The sequence below is a fragment of the Geotrypetes seraphini genome, chromosome 4, assembly GCF_902459505.1.
Source record: "Geotrypetes seraphini chromosome 4, aGeoSer1.1, whole genome shotgun sequence".
Taxonomy (NCBI): domain Eukaryota; kingdom Metazoa; phylum Chordata; class Amphibia; order Gymnophiona; family Dermophiidae; genus Geotrypetes; species Geotrypetes seraphini.
The window spans coordinates 87,204,066-87,226,297 of NC_047087.1; positions in this window are offsets into that span (position 1 = coordinate 87,204,066).

A 22,232-nucleotide genomic window follows, 5' to 3' on the forward strand; every position below is an offset into this window, starting at 1 on the left:
TTACTGGAAGGTCCTGCGATGACTGCTTCTGCCGGTCCATCCCTCTCCGACGTCACTTACTTGCTCCGGAAGAAGTGATGTCGGAGGGGGATGGACAGGCAGAACCAGTTATCGTGGGACCTTCCAGTAACAGATCCGGCTGCATTGCGGTGTTTTTGCTACTTCAGCTTGTCTGCGGTGTTCTTTTCTCACATGTTTAAAGACAATAGACTGTTTTCAGCCCAATTCTTCATAAGTGAGTTTGCAAACCATTGGACCCCTGAGGAAGGCGTGTTCACCGAAACACGGACTGTGTAGGCTCCAGTTCAATTTTTATCACTGTATTTTTTTTATCATTATACTTTTTTAATTGAATTTTCATGGTTTTATATGTCAGTGTTTAGTAATACACAGTAAAAGGCAATTTAAAAAGCAATTTAAAAAGGCAATTTAAAAAGGCAATTTAAAAAGCTGATTTCTGTAGTTTGTCACCCTACTATTTTGCAGCAGGTCACTGTGTCAAGTAATGATTTCAACCTACAATATCATCAGTTCTGAAGATAGATTTCAGTAGTAAATGCTTTCATTTCATACTGTATTCAGTACATAAAAAACCAAAAACCTGTGGATGCTGATGTTCTGAAAATGATTCATTATACGTCCTTTCACAATAAAACCATAACAACATAAAAATACATATGAAAAAGTCCAACCCGGACCCTACACGGTCTGTGTTTCGGCGAACACGCCTTCCTCAGGGGTCCAATTCATGTCAAATGCACAAATAGAGAAATGGACTAAAAACAGTGTACTTGTCTTTAAGCATGTAGTAGGAACTGACTGGAGACAAGCACAAATGGAACAAAAAACTGCTATGCTTTTATTGTGAAAGGACATATAATAAATCATTTTCAGAACATCAGAATCCACAGGGTTGTTTTTTTTTGGTTTGTTTTTTTTTGTTAGATTGATTCTTCTGTGGATTTTTGGTTCTCCTTTTGCTGTATTGCGTATTCAATACATATACAATGTTCCTCTGTGAATTCGTGGTTCTCGAATTGCGGACTCACTAATTCTTGGTATTCTCCGTCCGCCTCTTCCTTTACTAAATTTAGGTACACCAATCAGGAGCTGTGTCAAAGCAGCTCCTGATTGGTGTAGCCTGACTTTAGTAACAGGAAGAGGCGGTCGGAGCATACTGTGAGTGATTTTGCACCTGTCGGCGCCCCGCTACCCTCTCCTGCTTCGGCACCCCAGCTGCCCTCTCCTGTCTTGAGCGATTTTGCACCCGCCAGTGCCCCAGCTGCCCCCTCCTGCCTTTTAACTGTATTTGCGGGTTTTTCACCAGGAAGCCCCGCAAATTTTGGGGGAGTACTGTACAGTAAGGTCCTGATTCTAGTTAAGTGCTGCTATCAGCACCAATGCTATATAACATAGGTGCCCATTATACAACCATTATACAACCAGGGGACATGGTTGTATAATGGCTGCCCTTAGAGATGTCACCTCTTCTCATAGCCCCACAACCTCTGCCCTGAGCTAGACCTGCTCCTGGTGGACGCTCTTGCCAACATCCACCATTCGCTGGTCTTCAAGCTCAAGGGGGCCATGATGTTGAGGTGAGGCTTGATTTTTCCCCAGCTCATCACAATCACCATCCACTTCCTCTTCCTCTCCCCAGGTACTCCAGCTCATCACCTACCTCCTCCTCAGCCACATCCCCCTCCGCTGCTTTGTGATATCCTGATGTTCTGGTGGGAGAGGAAGGGTTGGTGCTGCTGCTGATGCAGCAGCTGATGTTCTGGGAGAAGGAGGAGCACTTGAAATGTTCCAGCCTGCTTTCCCTCCTCCTCTTCCCCTTCCTCCCTTGCAGCAGCTGGAGCATGGCGTTGATCAGCAAGAAGGGAAAAAAGGAGACATCAGTATGGGCAGACATGTCAGGTAAAGCAAAACAGAGAGTTCAGCAGAAAAGCCCATGAAAGCAGCAATATCCAAACAAGTAGTGGCATGAGACAATGGACTCTCCACACACGAGCCAAAGAGGATTGTGTCAAAATAGTTGATTGAATCGCAACATAAGAGATCTTGACCCAACACAACACTGTGTTTCGGCATGAAATACGCCTGCCTCGGGGGTCACAAATGCTATGAGTTAAAACACACAAAACTTGGGCACTCAAAACTTTATATAAATCATTCAAGTAATAAATTATTTCACTATATCATGCCACCATCTAATAAAAAATACTTTGAATACACATGGGGAATCTCAGAACGCCACCTGTCTGATATAGCACAGTGTGGTTGGACTCTTCACTGGCTTACCCAATTGTGCAGTAGTTAACTCTTTTTTTGTCTTTTCTATCTTTTGTGTTTTTTTCTTATATTACTTTTTGCAATACTTTTTTCTGCTGGTAATCTAATATTCTACTGGTAATCCAATAAATTAATTAAATAGGATAAAATATCTCTTCATAAATTATCTCTATTGTTTCAATATATTTGCATTTCATTTCATTTCTCTTTCAATTCATTGTATAATTCATTGTGTAGTTCATATCTCCTTAAAGAATTAAGCAACTTAGCTTATTTAATGTCGCTGATACACTGGGATGTAGTGTAACAGCGACATTAAATAAGCTAAGTTGCTTAATATATAGTAATAAATTATATTACTATATATTACTATATATTAAGCAACTTAGCTTATTTAATGTCGCTGTTACACTACACCCCAGTGTAACGGCGACATTACTACACCCCAGTGTATCAGCGACATTAAATAAGCTAAGTTGCTTAATTTATTACTTGAATGAGTTATAACAAACAGATATAAATAAATTTTGTGGGTTTTTTTTTATAATTCTTTATTCATTTTCACAAATTACATTAAGTGTTAATATTTTCATTCACAGTAACAATAAATACATCACTTGGTATATTACATATATTCTTATCCCTATCCCTCGCCCATCCCTCCCAACCATATACTCCATTATTGTATGATATATGTAATAATAAAATACCCCCCTCCCTACCTCATAAACTAATAAACATAAGGGAAATAATTTTACAGCATATATATAAATAAATTAATAAATAACTGAGCATAATAAAACATACAGCAAAAAATTAAAAGGTCAGAAACACAAAGCCAACCTGTAGAGAGAAGCAATGTTCTAAAAAGAAATTATGTGATGAGATGATAAAAATCACAATCCTGAAAAGAAACACAAAGTATGACAATAAATATGCAAAGTGCTAACATTGTATATCCCGTATACATAATGAAATAAGGAGTCACACCATTTTTTAACTAAATCCTCATAAATGAACTCAAATCATGTTCAAAAAAAAGTTAACAATCAGTGTAGACCGTTCTTTAATTTGCGAGAGAGAGTCCTCTATAATATCAGTAATATCCTGTAGATCGTTCACAGGCCTTATACCATCATATACTACTTGATCTCTGCGTCAGCCTTTTTAGATTTTATAATAGTCAAATAATAAGCCTTATGTATAGGCGGAATAGCTTCAGGGGGAAATTTCAAATTTTCCAAGAGATATTTTTTAAAAACTCTACAGGAGATATACCCAAAATATTTGGACAGTTAAGCACTCTAAGATTCAATCGTCTTATAATTCTCAATTTGCTCTATTTTTCCTGAAGCAAATTTCTGGTCTTTTATCATTTCAAAAAGTGTTTCTTTCAAAAAGTTAGAGGGGCATAATAAACAAAAAAAGACTATCTCCGATTTGGATATAGGGTGCTAGTTGCCCAAAGTCAGCAGCAGCAGAATGTCAATTCTCAAAAAGTACGTCTAAAATATTATTTTCTTCAAAAATTAACTGTACGTCCAGGTGTTTGATCATCCAGACCGCCAACAAGACCTTTTGGACCTGGGAGGGGCCAGCATTGTGATGGACTGGCCACCCAGACATGGCAACAGAGCAGAGGGGCACTTTACAGGACACTGCTGTGAACTTCACAAAAAGGGTACCACATAAACATCTCACTAGAACTCCCTTATAGGTTATGGTGAGTCCCCCAAAACCCACTATACCCACCTGTCTACAACCTCAATAGCCCTTATGGCTGCAGGTGCACCTATATAGCAGTACATTAGGGTTTTGAATTTATTTTGGTGGACTCACATTTTCCACCATGAATGTAGTGGTTAGAGTGGCTTATGGGCCTGGATCCTCCTCTCTATGGTTCACTATCCCGCCCCCCAGACTACTTAAGCCACCTCTGTGCAGCTCTACTAGGCTTTCCTCTGTCAGGTGCTGATGTTCTGGAGGCAAGTATGTACTTTTTATTCTGAACTTTTCAGGGTGCAATGGGGTCAATGAACACAGGGAGAGTGCGTGTGGGGTCTTTACTTTGTCTCTGCAGTGGTTATCTGGTCACTTTTGATACCTTTTGAGCACTTATACCTGTCTTTACATCGTCTAACTCACAATGTATAAGTTTCACCTAGGCAGTCTCATCAAACATTTGATTATCCCTGCAGGACAACTAAGTCTAGGTTGGCCCACATCCCACCCTAACCACTCCTCAAAAAAATACCCCTTTCAGCTCTGGGTACACAGCGGGATTCAGAGGCCTAAATGTCCCTGTATATGTCCAAAAAGCCATTTCAATAATTGTCACTTTTAGATTGTCCAAGTGCCAGACTTGGGCGAGTTTTTAGATATATTTAAGTTTTGATTATGAACCCTTAGTCTTGGATTTTTTCCATACAGTCTTGATGAACTTTATCCATATTTAATGAAAAAGCATCTACTTTTGAAACCAGTACCTCCAAGTCTTGAGTAGTCTTCCCAATCGTCGCATCCAGCTTTTTTATAGCCGCAAGAAGAGTCCCCAGAGTTATTGCAGGCTCCAATGCTGAATTCCCAACTTCACTAATGATCCCCTCAGCCTGCAACTCATTCAGGATAGATGCCATGCCTAGAACTAGCTCCCGGGGTCTCTTCTCCTGATCTCCCGTGGCTTGACTCTGGGCTTTGCACCTCAACTGGACAAGGTGGTACATTTGAAGTCAGAGGTAATAAAGATATTTTATGTTCTTCAGAGTGAAGTGCTCCCAAGCCTGACTCCAGCGCAGAATCCAACCTCCAATTGTCAGACTGAGGGTTGAAGGCAGCTTGCCTGCCCAACAGCTGGGGAATTATCTGCTGAATTAGAGACAATGAACAAGCTGGCAATGCACCAGGAAGGGGCAGGCCCGCCATTCTGAGGATGGTAGGCCGTCTGGCTGGACCAGCAACCCATTGGCCAGCCAACTGAAAGGTTAGTGGGGGGGAGGGGCTCCGTGGTAGTGTGGGGGCATTCGGGGGTTCGGGGGTGGGGGGCATCTTCAGAAGGAAGGCTTGGGATCCCTCCTGCCGGTTTTCGGGGGGGAGTTTGGGGGACTGTCTTTGGCAGGAGAGCTTGGGATCCCTCCTGCTGGCAATCACCATTTTGCCGAGGGGGAGTGCCAGCAGGAAAGATTGGGTATTTAGGGGGGCCATCTTCAGTAGGAGGGCTTGGGATCCCTCCTTTTTGGGGGGTTCAGGGGGCTGTCTTCGGCAGGAGGGCTTGGGATCCCTCCTGCCAGTTTGGGGTTCTGGAGGTGCCGGCAGGAGGGCTTGGGATCCCTCCTGCTGGTGATCACCGTTTTGCCGGAGGGGTGCCATCAGGAAAGATTGGGCATCTTTACTGCCGATTCACAGCAGTTCGTGGGGGGGATCACGATTGTGGCAGGAGAGATTAGGCATCTCTCCTGCCACTGTCGTTGCGGGGGGGAGGGGGCAGTTACAGGATTCTGTATCCAGCATTGTTTTAAATAGACACCAGTTACAGAATTCTGCTTTTAGGTGAAGGACTGGCCCCTTCTTCGCCCAAAAGGTCTGGGTTTGGGTGTTTGAGACTTGGGTGCTTTTTTGGTCGGGAATGTGGTGTAGGGATAGACGTAGTTGCAGTCTGTGCGAGTAGATTGCTGAATGTGCAGGTAGGCCATTCTCAAAGAAACCCTCATTTTGGACTTTTTCTTTTATTTTTAGAATAGACATTTCCCTGCTGCCAACTTCAGCATCTAGTGACTTAAGCCAAAAGAGGACTTAGACTATTCTTTATTATGCCTCTCTTACACTCAAGATCTAAAAATAAATTAGTATTGTGTTAGTTTGGTAAGGTCTTCCGGTGTCATCCCCATTGTTGTTTTCAATGTGTCCAGCTATCTGGTTGCAGGTCGCCCTCTTCACCTGGTTCCTCCGATCTTCCTAAACATGATCTCCTCCTCCAATGATCTTTCTCTTCTGATGGTGTGACCAAAATAGTTAGGTGCCATCGACTTGTGCTCGAGTCCTAGAGACTTGAATTACAGATCTAAAAAGAAATCGGGTTTGTGCTAGTCCAAAATAAAACAGTCTTATTTCATCATTTGGGCTTTGAGTGACATAGCCAGTTTGATCTCTTCCAGAACTGTTAGTCCTTTTGATGGTCCACAGCACGCATAATATATATATATACTAGTGTTTAAGCCCGTTACATTAACGGTTGCTAGAATAGATGTGTCTATCTGTCTTTCTTTATGTCTCTCTCTCTCCTTGGCCGCTGTCTGCCTTTCTTTCTGTCTCTCTCTCTCTTTGGCCGCTGTCTATCTTTCTTTCTGTGTTTCTCCTTGACCACTGTGTGTCTGTCTGTCTTTCTGTCTCTCTCTCTCCTTGGCCGCTGTCTGTGTCTGTCTGTCTCTTTCTCTCTTGGCCACTGTCTGTATGTCTTTCTGTCTTTTTCTCTCTCTCTCGTTGGCTGCTGTCTATCTGTCTTTCTGTCTCTCTCTCTCTCTCCTTGGCCGCTGTCTGTGTGTCTATCTGCCTTTCTGTCTGTCTGTCTCTCTCTCTCTCTCTGTCTTTCTGACTCTCTCCTTGGCTGCTGTCTTTCTGTCTCTCTCTCCTTGGCCGCTGTCTGTGTGTCTGTCTGTTTCTCTCTCCTTGGCCACTATCTGTGTGTCTTTCTGTCTCTTTCTCTCATTGGCCGCTTTTCTGTGTGTCTTTCTGTCTCTCTCTCTCTCCTTGGCCACTGTCTGTGTGTCTGTCTGCCTTTCTGTCTCTCTCCTTGGCTGCTGTCTGGCTGCCTATCTTATTTTCTGTGTGTCTCCTTGGCCGCTGTCTATCTGTCTGTCTTTTTTTTTGCTGTCTATCTCCTTGGCAGTGGCGTACCAAGGGAGGAGGGGCAGTCTTCCCTGGGTGCACGGCTTGGGGAGGGGTGCACAGCCAGCCAGGTCCAGGTCCTCTTGTCCTTCCTTTCCCCCGGCCATGCCGCTACAATCCTACCTCCCCCCGCCAACAAGAAGTCTTTTCGACGTCAATTCTGACATCGGAGAGGATGTTCCGGGCTAGCCAGGCAGTGATTGGCTTTCCAGGAATGTCCTCTCCGGTGTCAGAATTGACGTCAGAAAGACTTCTTGTCGGCAGGGGGGAGGTAAGATTGCAGTGGCGTAGACCGGGGGAAAGGAAGGGGAGATGCGCTTTTTTTTCCGCAGCAGGGAGGGCAGGATGTAGGCAGGCAAGCTGGCTGGCTTTAGCGCGGCAGGGAGGGAGGGAGATAGGTAGACAGGCAGGCTGGCTTTGGGGGTTGCCAAAATCTGGAAGGTAGTGGGGGGACATAAGGAGGCACTGGGGGCACTAAGGACACGGGAAGGAGGCACTGGGGGCACTATGGACACAGGACAGAGGCACTGGGGGCACTAAGGACACAGGACGGGGGCACTGGGGGCACTATGGACACAAGACGGAGGCACTGGGGGCACCATGGACACAGAAAGGAGGCACTGAGGGCACCATGGACACGGGACGGAGGCACTGGGGGCACTATGGACAAAGGACGGAGGCACTAAGGCCATGAGAAGGAGGCACTAAGGACACGGGAAGGGGACACTGGGGGCATTATGGACACAGGAAGGAGGCACTGGGGGCATTATGGACACAGGAAGGAGGCACTGGGGGCACTATGGACACGGGAAGGAGGCACTGAGGGCACTATGGACACGGGAAGGAGGCACTGGGGCACTATGGACACAAGACGGAGGCACTGGGGGCGCTAAGGACACAGGACAGAGGCACTGGGGGCACTATGGACACAGGACGGAGGCACTGGGGGCACTAAGGACATGGGAAGGAAGGAGGGAGGGAATAGAAAGGGACAATTGTTGGGCCTGAGTGCAGAAAGAAAGAAATGAAAGAAAGGATACACAGTCAATTAATAGATGTCCCCTTTTGATGAAAAAAATATATGGTCACGTTACCTCTGACTTACTTTCTCTGCAGCAGAGTCAGCAGCCGTGCTGAGATGCAGGAAGGTCCCACGCTGACTCGTCTGCCGGCTCTGCTCCGGAAAAAGTAAGTTACGTCGGAGGGGGTGGACCCGGCAGACGCAGTCATTGCGGGACTTTGCCACAACTCCCTGCGTCTGCCGGTCCACCCCCTCTGACGTAACTTACTTCTTCTGGAGCAGAGTCAGCAGACGAGTCATCGCGGGACCTTCCAGCATGCGGCTGCTGAGTCCGCTCCAGAGCAAGTACGTCAGAGTGGGGTGGACTGGTAACCAGCAGCTACAATCATCGTGGGACCTTGCTGCATGAAGGGAGAGAAAGGAGCAGGATTGCTGGAATGGAAGTGGAGGGATAGAAAGGGGGCAGGGTGGTATGGAAGGGTGATGCTGATAGAATTGATGTACAGAGAAAGGGGAGAGACATAAGGGGGAAGGATATTGGAGGGAGAGAAAGGGGGCAGATGCTGATTGAAGAGAGTGGATGCCAAGAGAAAGGGTAGACATTGGATGGCAGTGGGGAGCCTATGCTGGATGGAAGTGCAGATGGGAGAGATAAGGGAGCAAATGCAGGAAGGAAATGGGAGGAGAGAAAGAGGGGAGCAGACGGATGGAAGTGGACAGAGAGAGGAGAAGGTACTAGATGGAAGGGTTGGAGAAAGAGGGTAAATGATGGAAGGAGGGGATAAATAAAAGGAGGGCACATGATGGGGAGAAAAGGATTGAGTTAGGGAAACACTGGAGGGGTGAGGGAAAGAGGTGGCAAGCTTTAGGTAGACAGTAAAAAAGGACATTGATGAGAGGGTAGTAAGAACGTAATCTAGACAGATGCAAAAAATAAATTGAAAAGGAAAATGAGGGAAAAAAGGGAAAGGGATTGCAGAGGAGAGGTGTGGGAGAGGGAAGGAGAGGAGAGAGATGCCAGACCAATGTGGGTGAAAGGAGAGACGGAAGGGGTAGGCATACAGTTTCTGGAAGGGGCATAGAAGGAGAGAAGTTGCCATATAGGGGAAGAGAGATGTCAGACAGTGGATGGAAGGAAGAGAGTTACAAGAAGATGAAGAAAGCAGAAACCACAGAAGACAAAGTTAGAAAAAAAATTTCTATTTATTTATTGCTTTAGGAGACATATGTCCACTGTGGTGCACTATATGCAGAGTCCAGCTTCTTACTGGATCAATTTAACCTTTGTCTATGTATTTCTATTTTATCTCCCCTTTTACAAAACTGTGGAGCGTTTTTTAGTGTCAGCCGTGGTGGTAGCAGCTCTGATGCTCAGAATACTATGAGCATCAGAGCTGTTACCACCATGGCTAAAATTCACACTACAGTTTTGTAAAAGGGAGAGGGGTTAGTTTGTGATGACATATTCCATACTAGGCGAAGGTGTTTTCTGTGTTCTGTGTGTTCGAAAGACATGGTTTTTTGTTTGGATTGACTGCAGGATTGATCTGTACTAGTCTGGCTTGTTTAGTTTTACAATGGTGTATTGATGTAGTGCTCACTGCAGTATGTAAGATGCTGCCTTTTCCTAGGTACTCATATGTGACATGTGGCTTGTTACTAAAAATCATGTTTTTCATACAGATGGGGGGTGTCAAAAATGATGGGCCCTGGGTGTCACATATGCTAGGTACGCCACTGCTCCTTGGCTGCTGGATGTCTGTGTGTCTTTTTTTTGCTGTCTGTCTCCTTGGCCACTGTCTGTCTGTCTGTCTTTTTTTGCTGTCCATCTCCTTGGCCGCTGTCTGCCTTTTTTTGCTGTATGTCTGCTTGGCCGCTGTCTGTCTTTTTTTGCTGTCTGTCTCCTTGGCCGCTGTCTGTCTTTTTTTGCTGTCTGTCTCCTCGGCCACTGTATGTCTGTCTGTCTTTTTTTGCTGACTGTCTCCTTGGCCACTGTATGTCTTTTTTTGCTATCTGTCTCCTTGGCCGCTGTCTGTATGTCTGTCTTTTTTTCTGTGTGTGTCTCTCTCCTTGTCCACTGTCTGGTTTTTTTTCTTTCAATCTCTCTCCCTTGCCTCCTGCCCTTCTGTGTGTGTCTTTCACTGCCACCTTTTCTGTCAGTCTGTCAATGTCCCATCTGTTTGGCCCCCTGTCCTTCTGTGTGTGTGTGTGTAGATGTCAGTGGGATGTCAGGGGAGGTCCGGGATGTCAGGGGAATATTGGGGATGTTAGGGGGATGTCAATTATTGTGCCCCTTCTCCCACCTACTTTTTTTTTTTTTATCAAGCGGCAACCGGCACAGAATAACTGCTGCTGAGTAAAGTAAACCGCCACTCGCAGCAAATTGAACGTACGCACCACACGCATGCACATGCCGAATGCATCGCATGCACGCACGCATGCCGAATGCATCGCACATGTGAATGCGGCATGCGCTGCACGCTTTACCAACTTCTCTTACAATACAATTTCTCTGCCAGTCACGGAGCTACAGACGCACGGAGCCACCAGGTTTGAAGTGCGCATGCACGCTAGGGAATTATTATAGCAGATAGATATATATATACATACATTTAAAAAAGCATATCTATCTATCTTGCAGGGGTGTCAAAGTTGATCCTAGAGGGCCATAATTCAGTCGAGTTTTCAAGATTTCCCCAATGAATATGCATGAGATCTATTTCCATGCACTGCTTTCAATGCATATTCATTGGGGAAATCCTGAAAACCTGACTGGATTGTGGCCCTCGAGGACCAACTTTGATACCTGTGACAGGGGTGTCAAAGTCCTTCCTCGAGGGCTGCAATCCAGTTGGGTTTCAGGATTTCCCCAATGAATATGCATGAGATCTATTTGCATGCACTGCTTTCATTATATGCTAATAGATTTCATGCATATTCATTGGGAAAATCCTGAAAACCCAATTGGATTGCGGCCCTCGAGGAGGAACTTTGACACCCCTGGTTTATGAACTGAATAAAACTACAATTTTTGTTACAAGACTGAATAAAAATTAAAATGTTCAAGTTTCAAGTTTATTAAAATTTTGATAAAACGCAAATCAAGTTTTCTAAGCATTTTACAATTTGTATAAAAAAGGGGGAAATAATGAACAAATAAGTACCGACTAAACAATACATCACACATGTGAAACAATAGGAAAGTAGGGAGAATTACAATTTAAAAGTAAAGAGAACAAGAAGGATAAACCACAATAGGGAAGCAAAGGAGTGCAGATTATTAAATGACCTTGGCTGATTCCAAGTCTTTTCAACAGTTATATGCATCATGGCAGAACTACTGTAGAATAAAATAAGAATCAAAATTCCATGTTTTGTGCATAAATAATTTTAACTAAAATTATTGCCTGGACTAAAATATCACTAGTATTGAGCTGATTTGTTTTCTGTGCACAATGCAGAACTCAGCATGCCTTACAAATAGTACTTTTATTGATGTTCTTTCAATCAAAAATAAAAGTTAAGAAAAAAAACCTCTGCTATAGGTTTTAATTTGCAATGCCTTAGGCTCATAAAGTTGCATAAAATCACCTTTCTACTTTGACCGGGGAGATGCGGGGAAGAAAATTAAGACTGCAGGGATGGTGAGGGAAAGGGGATGAAAATGTGGGGATGGTGAGGAGACAGGGATGAATCTTTGTCCCTATGATGCTCTCTACTCTGAAAGCTAGTCAAAAATGTATTAAAATTAATCTAATAAAAAAAGGTATCACTTTATTTTCTATTTTTTGTTTTATTTGTATCTATTAAACCTTTATTAACACAGTTACCATACTATGGGGCCTTTTTAATAAAGCTTAGTGCACATTATCTTTAATAAAATGATCCCAGTGTTATCCTAGATTAAAAGTAAAATTATTTTTTCTATCTTTGTTGTCTGGCCATTTACTTTTTCTAATGGTTTCTACCAGTGGTGTAGCGAGGCTGAGTGGTGCCTGGAACAGTGACACTAGTCCCTCTTCTCCGCCCCCCCAACTCCACTACTTCCCGACCCTGTGTGTGCGTGCCCCTTCCCTTCACCCGTACCTCTTTAATTTTCCTGGCTCTCCCTCTGATGTCTCTTCCTAAGTAATGGACCCGGAAGTGACATCAGAGATAGAGCCAAAACTGATGTGGGCAGCAAGTTCATGATGCTGGTCGTGCCAGAGAAAGTAAAGTGGTATAAGGGAAGGGAAGGGCCATGCACACGTGGCAGGGGTTCGGGAAGAAGTGGGGAGCGGAGAGGAGGAAGGATGCTGACACCCCCACCATAACAGCGCCCGGGATGGATCACCCCTCCTCCCCCCCTCCACCACTGGTTTCTACTTTCCTCTTTCTCTTATCTCTCTTGCCAGAGTTTCTGATGCATTTCATTTTTTTCTCCTCCTTTCCGTTTCAGCTTTCTTAAATTTATTTTCCTTCCTCTGTCCAGATTTAGAGTCCTTTTACTAAGCTACATTGATGAATTTAGCACACACTAACAATTATAATGCTTCTTAGCTTTTAGCATATGCTGTTAGTGCACGCTAAATCTGTTAGTACACCTTAGTAAAGGAGACCTTCATTCTTACTGTCCAATTTTCAATTTCCTTCTTTTTTTTTTTTTTTGCAGTGTCTGTCCACAGCTTCCTATCTCTTTCCCTCACCCCAACTCTCCTATTCCCCTTGCTCTTATTCCCCAGTCTTTCACTAACTCTACATTCTTCCATCTTCAATCAAAATCTCCTCTCTTTCTCCTCCTTCCATTCAGTATCTCCCCTTCCCTCTCTGGGTAGGATCCAGTGAGAAGATGGCTTTAATCACAGGAAGGGGAGAGATGATCTGGTATTCATATGATGTGTATACCACCCCATCCCCAATTTTCCCTATATAGTAGGTATATAAAGGTAAAAGGTCATGGACTTGATATATTGCCTTTCTGCATAGAATATGTAAACCAAAGCAGTTTACATATTCTATGCAGATACGTTCTCTGTCCCTACTGGGCCCATAATCTGTTTTTGTATGTGGGACAATGGAGGTTAAGTGACTTGCCCATACCAAATATATACTTCTGATGTTAAAAGTGAAAACTGCTTTCTTAGCTAAGCTAGTAAGAAGAGCCCTCGGCTGCTTTTTTCATTAGACTGCTTAACATAGACTCATCTCAAGTTTATAAGGGGACCTGTTACTACCGCTTAGTGCACCCTAAACCTCGTAGGTATAAAATAGAATGTGCATCATTTATCCCCTCTTTTACGAACGCATAGTGCAGGTTATAGCATCAGCAGTGGCAGTAACTGCTCCGACGCTCATTCCTATGAGCGTCGGAGCAGTTACCGCCGCTGCTGGGTTAGTGCATACTAAACTTTAGCTAAAGTGTGTCTCAGAGTTCTAGGCAAGAAAATTCATATGGTCTACTGGGAACATCTGGAGATGTTTTTGTTAGAACTTTGGAAACAAACAAACAAAAAACCCAACACATTTTAAAATAAATTAACTTAGTACAATCTGATCACAGCCATTCTTTAGTCTGTTTAAAACAACTGTGAAAGGAGAGGTTATTGTACAAGATGAAAAAAATAGTTTAATTATATTCTTTTGAATGCATTATCTATTTCCCTATTGCCTGGACGTTCTTCAGCCAGAGCAAAGATGGTCAACAGTAGAGTTGTTCCGAGAGCGTCTACTGAGATTTCTCCACACTCCTTACTCTTGTTGACTTCATTTTTGATTACAGAAACTCCCTCTCCTTCCATCCATCAACTCCGTCAAAAGCAGCATAGTTAAACACTAGCCACATCTTTCGAGATGAAGCCATGAATTTTCCAGTGGCTTCAGAGAAATTCCTAAGCAAACGTATAAAATTACAAATGGTCAGAGAGATATATGCTTTGCTTGCTACATTTCCTATCCCACAAAAATGTATGGAGACTAACCATGCCCAAGTAGCCTCCAAGTTGATCAACAGGGTACATATGAAATTCACTTTTTTTCTATGACTTCACCATGAAGTTCATAAATAAAAAGGAAAGCTTAGATTGCAACACATCCTTGTATCCAAGGGGATAAGTGTCTTCTGTTTAGCTGATAGTCTGGATAGCATGTTCTTTTCTTCATCCAGCTGTGCATTCCACCTCTGCTATGCTCCCAAATTCTGCAAGCACTGGAACATGTGCTTTTGGCCACAATATGGCAGGAGCCTGCCAAGTAACACAGGAGATATCATAGCCATGGCAATGACTTATGAACTGCATCTTACTGTGAAACCACTAATCTGAATTACTGTATCTCATGACTTCTTAATTAAATGGCAGGACCTACAACTTTAATTTGGAGCCTACCACTACCTCTATTGTAAGCATGCATAACAAGATCTGACCTTGGGCAGCTGAAACTTCCTAGTGTCCTGATTTTTGATAGCAGTCACACAGAAATCCATTAATTATGATGGTTCCATTTTTAGAGTCATTCCCCCTATCCACACAAAGGGAGAAAGACTTTTGTAAACTGAGTCCATTCTGCATATGTTTGATATCAGATAAAAAGAATATTCAGGTAACCATTTTAACAGCAAACATATTTCTCTGTATGTAATGTACAGGTTGTTAAATACTTGTTTTTTGTTTTTGTCTTTTTTAGAAACTAGCTGCCTTTTCAGCAAAAATAAACCAGATTTTTTACACCATAGTCTTTGCTTCTTCCTTAGTTGGTGGAGGAGGGAGAAGGTTCCTGAAGGGCTGACATTGGACTGGTGAATGATTTTGAAGAGAAATCAAGAAACCTCTACATCAAGGACTCTGGTAATAGCAAACAGAGGCAGTTAGAAAGCAAGATGTAGAACTGCAAACCTGAAAGCCATTTCTAATGCATGTTAGGCTCCTGTGCTCTGTGACCCCCCGCCCCCCATGCACACACACACACACACAGCAAATCAGGACAATGAATAGTGAACTGCCTCTGCACTAACCTGGCTCTGAGCTGAGTACTGGAAACTCATTTCAGCCAAGCTAAGAATAGAGAGAAGATCCTGGCATAAAAAGGCAATCAAAAATTACACAAAATACTGGGAGTGCAAATAAAATATATATTAACCTTATATTTTGTTTATTTTGGATGTCCCTTGCCCTTTGTAAAAAAATAAAATAAAAAACCAACCACCAATCCTTTAAACCATCTTTCCCTGTTTCTCCCCCCCCCCCCCCCCCCCCCCCCAATATCTAGTAAGTCTGGATGCTAGAGTAGCCAAAACATACCAATTAACCTGTTTATTTTTATTATTATTGTAGAAATTAGGCCAAATGTATACAAATTATATATAGTATCTCATGCATATTCATCCAGGACTGTTCTGAAAAGCCAACCTGTTAAGGGATCACAAGGACAGGTGTAGAGAAGCGCTGCCGCAACCAATAATTTGAGGGAGATCGCTTTACAAGATATGTGTTTGTTCTCGTCTGAGGCAGACACCAGAAGGCACCCACACGCCTCAGTTAAAGCCGATTCTTCCCTCTAAAATTAATCCACAGTTAAGGAGCTTGCTACCTTTTATTTTTAGCACATCGCACCTTTTATAATTGCAATTTTTTTTTTCATGGCCGTAATTATCAGGGACATTAAATGGGGGGAGACATTTCCAGCAGCATTTAGTTATTATCACTTAGCGTCGGCTTTGCCGAGATCAGACGGCGGCAGCAAACTGAGGGTTACAGTCTCCTCGCGCCGCAGCCAACAGAATTTTTTTTTCCTTCCCTCCAAGTGTTGCTATGGCAACCCTCTATCTGGCTGCCAGCTCTGTCTAAGTTATTGAACTGAGACCAGCTTTCGGTTTAGCAGATAATTAGGTTCTGTCTCACAGGTTCATTTTCCTGTGACTGGGACGTTAATATGACCCGGGGCTGGCTTCAATTTCAGTGTCACAGATGAAAACTTCTTAACCCCTGCGACGCTCGCGCCGAGGATCGATTAGTGGCGGGTGGCTGTGCTGCTGCTTCTTCCTCCGCCCCAGCACGCTGCAGTGCGTCGTCTGGGGTGAGATCCCCCCCCCCCCCCCCCGTTCCCATCACGTCCTGAACGAAGCTTGCATGAGTAGGTTCCAAGTGCAAATACGTACCGTGGCTTGTACAATATATGTGAACAGTAAGGCACAATCCTGCTGTTAGTGATCTTAACGTCACTGACGAGGGCAATGAAAGCGTTGCTGCTTGGACGAAGGAATTTCAATATTTATGCAAGGTTTCTGGGTGGGGGGAGGGGGCATCAGAGCTTTTTTTTTTGGTTGCTTGGAGAGACCATACAAACACAATCCTCAGCCCTGCACCCAAGCTCTCTATGTTATGTTGGGCATTTGGCAGAGTGTTGGTGGGGCCAAGGGCCAGGAGGAGAAGCCCATTTCGTTGCATATCAGGTTTCTTTCTTTTTTTTTGGGGGGGGGGGGGTGAGGCTGGACTTGGCAAATTCTGCTTGTTCCTTTATACTTCCAGCTCAGTCAGAATCAGGGCTGGGACCTGATGTCATGAGTCTTTATTTGGAGATTTTTATTTTTTCCTACTATGTTCATTGCAGTGACTGGAGATTTTTTTTCCCCCTGCTATGTTCATTGCAGCGACTTTATTCAGCAAGAACCCATGCACCAAAGCTGCTGCTGGAACTCTGCAATCATGGGCCCTAAATCTGGTTACTAAGAAGTCTTTTTTTTTTTAAGAATTAAATGCCATTTACAAGTGTAAATTTTTATGCATGTACATGTAGCAGTGATTATAGAAAATCTCCTACTTCAGTGAATTCCAGCTTTAAAGATATGTGCATTCCATATATTTTAGAATGGCAATACAGCTGTATTCTGGAAAATGTGCTCATTTGCATTTACAGCTGCTCTGAGTAACATGAAATACAGTTTCCACACAGAAAATTTCTTTGCTCATTCTGCATGTGATAAAGTAATGTGTCCGAACAGCAGTGCGCAGTCCATTTAGTATTTAGCTGATGTCCTTGCAGTGGTAATTTGAGAGTTACATTTAGGTTCACTTGGTATTTCCCTGTCCCAAGAGAGCTAAAATCTAAGCTGCAGTAAGCATTAATGTGTGCTTATTGCAGCAAAAAATAGCTTACCACAGGGCGCGCTAAGCCTGACAATGAAGAAAAGACTCACCTGCTGAGGAGGGATGAGGGGTGGGGAGCAGTGAAGAATGGATGTGGCCGACTAGGAAGGATGGAGAACAACCTGCTGAAAAAGAAGGGAAACAGAAGAGGGAAAGTAGGAAGCACAGCATTGACTATGGAGGTATATGGAGTGGAGCAGGTAGAGCTGTTAAACCACTTTCCACTAAACATAAAATCTAACTAGGCAGATGGCCTAAGGAGGGGAAGAGAAGATAGAAAAAGAGGAGATAGAAAAGCGCGATGAGGTGATTTACATTATAATATAGAAGAAAAAGATATAGAAGAATTAGAACAGGTACAGAAAAGGACAATCAAAATAATTAAGGAGACGGAATGATTCTCATGAGGAAAAGCTAAAGAGGTTAGGGCTGTCCAGCTTGGAAATGAGATACCTGAGAGGAGGTCTATAAAATCCTGAGTGGAGTGGAATGAGTAAACGCGAATGATTTGTTTACTCTTCAAAATGTACAAAGACTAGGGGACATGCCATGAAGTTTTATAGTAGCCCATTTAAAACAAATAGGAGAAACTATATTTTTTCGCCCAACATATAATTAATCTCTGAAACTCGTATGCCAGAAGAAACAGTAGAAGCAGTTAATGTACCTGGGTTTTTTTTTTAATGTTTTAGACAAATTCTTGGAGATAAAATCTATAAATCGTTTTTAAGGTAGACCCGGGGAATGCTGATGCTTATCCCTGGGTTCTTGCCACTTTGGGGGATTCTGCCAGATGTTTGTGACCTGGCTTGGCCACTTTTAGAAGCAGGACATTGAACTAGATGGACCTTTGAGCCAGAATAGCAGTTCTTATGTTTATAAAGAGAGAAACAATAAGCATTTCAATGTATAGCAAGGCTATTTATACTTCATAAAAGGAAAAAATGAGAAAATAGAGAGCTATAGATAGGTGCAAGTGGGAATTATTAGAGAGAAGTTACCTGCTGGAATTCCAGCTCATTCTCTAAACTGCCCTTGGTTCCTCTTCTCTTCAATATTCCTATTCCCACTGTAGATTTATTCCATTGTCTTGCTAATCTCTCATTTGGTGTTCGAGTTGCTCGAGTTCTCCAATTAGTACCAATTAGCGTCAATTACATTATGTTAATTGCCAATTAACATTGGTTAGGCTTGTTAACAAATTAAGTTGTGCATGCAAATCAGCTAAGCACAAATGTGTGCACAATGTAAGGCCTCATATACAGAATTTTGGGGTGAGTGATGATGCATGTTAAAGCAATGTATTGCAAACTGTGTGCTGTGGCACACTAGTATGCCTCTTGAGATTTCAGGTGTGCCACGAAACGCTGGGGAGGAGGAGAGGTGCCGGCACTGGTTGACTGCCTACAGAATGTGCCTCTCATGGCGAAAGACACATCCTGTAGGCAATCAACCGGCACCTCTTCTCTTCCCTTCCAGCACCCCCCCCCCTTCACTGGTGGCTCAGGGCCCGTCTGGAGGGCCTTCGTGTATAAGCAGCCATCGATGTGATGATGTCACACATTGATGTTTGTGCACTTATGGATGCCTCAAACCGCGGCCACTACGTTTAGTGTGCCACGGCTCGACAAAGTTTGTGAGACACTTTGATAAAGAACAGTGCCTTGCACTTGTATACATAAATGCCAATCATGCATGTAAGTGCTATTATTCTGTAACTTAGATTTACAATTTATGCTTATCTATAGGTGCCAATTTATAGAATTGCCCTTAATGTAGATAGCAAAATGTTATTTCTGGTATGCTTTACCAGACATTGATTCTATGCAGTCAATTGTTCTAGACCAGCGGTTCTCAATCTGTGGGTCGCAACCCCTTTGGGGGTCGAACGACCCTTTCACAGGGGTCGCCTAAGACCATCGGAAAACACAAATTTCCGATTGTCTTAGGAACCGAGACACCGCTCCTCTATCCGTCTCCAGGCAGGTCCGCCCACATGCAGATACGTCCACATACATTTATTTGTAATTAGAAATAAATATTTCACAATATATAATTACATATTGTTTTTGTGATTAATCACTATGCTTTAATTTAATTATGTTCAATTTGTAACAATGAAAATACATCCTGCATATCAGATATTTACATTAAGATTCATAACAGTAGCAAAATTACAGTTATGAAGTAGCAACAAAAATAATTTTATGTTTGGGGGTCACCACAACATGAGGAACTGCATTAAAGGGTCGAGGCATTAGGAAGGTTGAGAACCACTGGTCTAGATTCACTTGAAATAGTTTTAGTACATTCCAATGATCTGCAAACAGAATAAAAACTCCTAGGAGACCCATGTAATCTATTCTGTTTCAAAAACACTTGCACTTTTTTACATGGCTTTTGAGAGCAATAAATAGAGCAGATTATCCCCTTGGCACATCAATGATCTCCAAATACATGGATTTTACAATCCAATTATCTGTCACCTTGCATATTTCAGAAGCTATTGCAATGCAAAAAAAAAAGGTTTATTATAATAGAAGAAAGGACACAATAGTGTCATCTGAATAAGATTTTAATTTAGTTATTCTTCTTCACTAGGGGCTCCTTTTACTAAGGTGCGCTAGCGTTTTTAGTGCACGCTAACCGAAAAATTACCGCCTGCTTAAAAGAAGGCGGTAGCGGCTAGCGCGCATGGCATTTTAGCGTTCGCTATTCTGCGCGTTAAGGCCCTAACGTACCTTTGGAAAAGGAGCCCTAGGTACTCATTCTTACTCTGGAAATAAAAGCTAGAAACTTAGACCTAGCAAGTGACTTTCTTCTCTAGTCTCCAAAAGATCCACTCAAAATAAAATAAATCCTTTGTCTCATTAAAACTACCAGCTACCAATCCAGCCCTGTATACTACAGCATGGGACTATGTAACGTTACATGAGGGTTGGTTTGAAAAGTTTGGTAAAAAAAGTTAACAAGGTAGTCTGCATTGAGGGCTATGCACATAGTCCAGCAAGTTTCCAGTTTTTGTATCATAGGAAAAATAGCTTATGTTGTTTAACTTGCTTTTTTTTTTTTAACCAAACTTTTCAAACCACCATCTACATGCATATCAAAAAAGAATGAGCTCAGACCCAGGAAGGAGATATTTAAGATATTCACAGTTGAGCTAGATCTGCATCATTGTATGCAAATGTATCTCATGCATATTCATTGTGGATATCCTGAAAACCTGATTGCCTTGTTTGGGGAGTCCTAAAGTTTTGGCCTCATGTCCAAGATAGCTGAAACAGCCACAATGAGGCCACAAAAGTGAAGAAGAAATGGGAGGAGGAAAACAAAAGAAAAAAAATGATCAGAACCACTAATCCATAAATTTAATATCAAGCTAACGAAAGCTTTCTTCCTTTCTGCTCTGTTGTTTTAATGTCACCTTCTGTGTGCCTTTAAAGCCTTTTCTAACACAGAGCTCTCTTTTACAGTCATGGCTATACAATCCAATGTATTGTAATCCCACAGAATCAGCTGTATGCTGCAGGTATTTCTTCTCTACATAGCATAGATTTATGTTAAAAAAAAAAAAAATCTCCAGTGACCGATTAAACAGAACACTTATGAATTTCAGCACAGGAAATCTTCATAGAGATTTTTTTTTTAAGCCAAACTCCCATATTTCTTCTTCAGATATCATCTATGGTTAAGCAGTATTTATCCTTGTGGTATAATGCCAAAATGGGTCTTAGAAGGATTTCAAGAGGCTAATGGTATAGCAGAAGGGAGTACAGACAGAGCAGTGTGCTAATGTTCTTTTAATGTTTAGGAAACTATTGGATGTAGGTTAAACGTAGTTTAAATCTTATGAAAGTGGTTCCTAAACCTGCCTGAGGGACCCCCAGTTGTCAGGAATTCAGGATGTATTTAATGAATATACATGAGATAGATCCATATACTGTATATAACCTCCATTGCACACAATTTATCTCGCGCATATTCGTTGTGGATATACTGAAAATTAGATTGGTTGGGGGCCTTCCAGGACAGGTTTGGGAAATGCTGTCTTATGACATTCAAATTCACAACAGAGAAACTAGAAAAGGGAACATCACAGAAACCGATAGCACTTCATAGACCAACACATTTATTAAGGGATGAGCTTTTGAGGACAAGGGTCCAATTTTTGAAAACAAAGTGAAAGAACTGGGATTGAAGTGATTTAAAATGCAGAGCAGCCAATTACAAAAAGAGAGGGAATCTACGGCACACAATACAAAGGAAAGCAAGGAGAAAAAAGCACCAAAGGCCTACAGGACTGGGACAGCACGTAGATCATGTTTTAAAGATCTACTTGCTATCTCTATTCTGGAGACCTTTGGTGCTTTTATCTTTATTTTGCTTTAAGATGCAGAGCAGCCAGAAAGAGTACAGACTTTGAGCTGCTATGATTGTTGATATTTTCCAGGTCTCCTCGTGTCTGGGTAGGTAGAACTGACGTGCCAGCCATCATGCTGTGGCTTTCTTCAGAGAATGCTGTGAGGTCTGAAGTTTGTCTTTATATACAGTGGGTTCACTGACCTGATTGGGAACAGGGAGGTCTGTTGGTCATGAATTTGAAATATATAAAGACCTCACAGCATATCCTGAAGAAAGCCACAGCATGATGGCTGAAATGTCGGTTCTACCTACCCAGACACAGCGAGACGTGGAAAACAGCAACCATCCATGGACGCCATCCATGGAAGCCTAAGAGAACATGTGAGCAATTATATTCAAAATCTAGCATATTACTTCTCTGCTTCTCCATTTCTAATGTCTCTTACCTCCATCTACAACAGGGGTCTCAAAGTCCCTCCTTGAGGGCCGCAATCCAGTTGGGTTTTCAGGATTTCCCCCAATGAATAGGCATTGAAAGCAGTGCATGCACA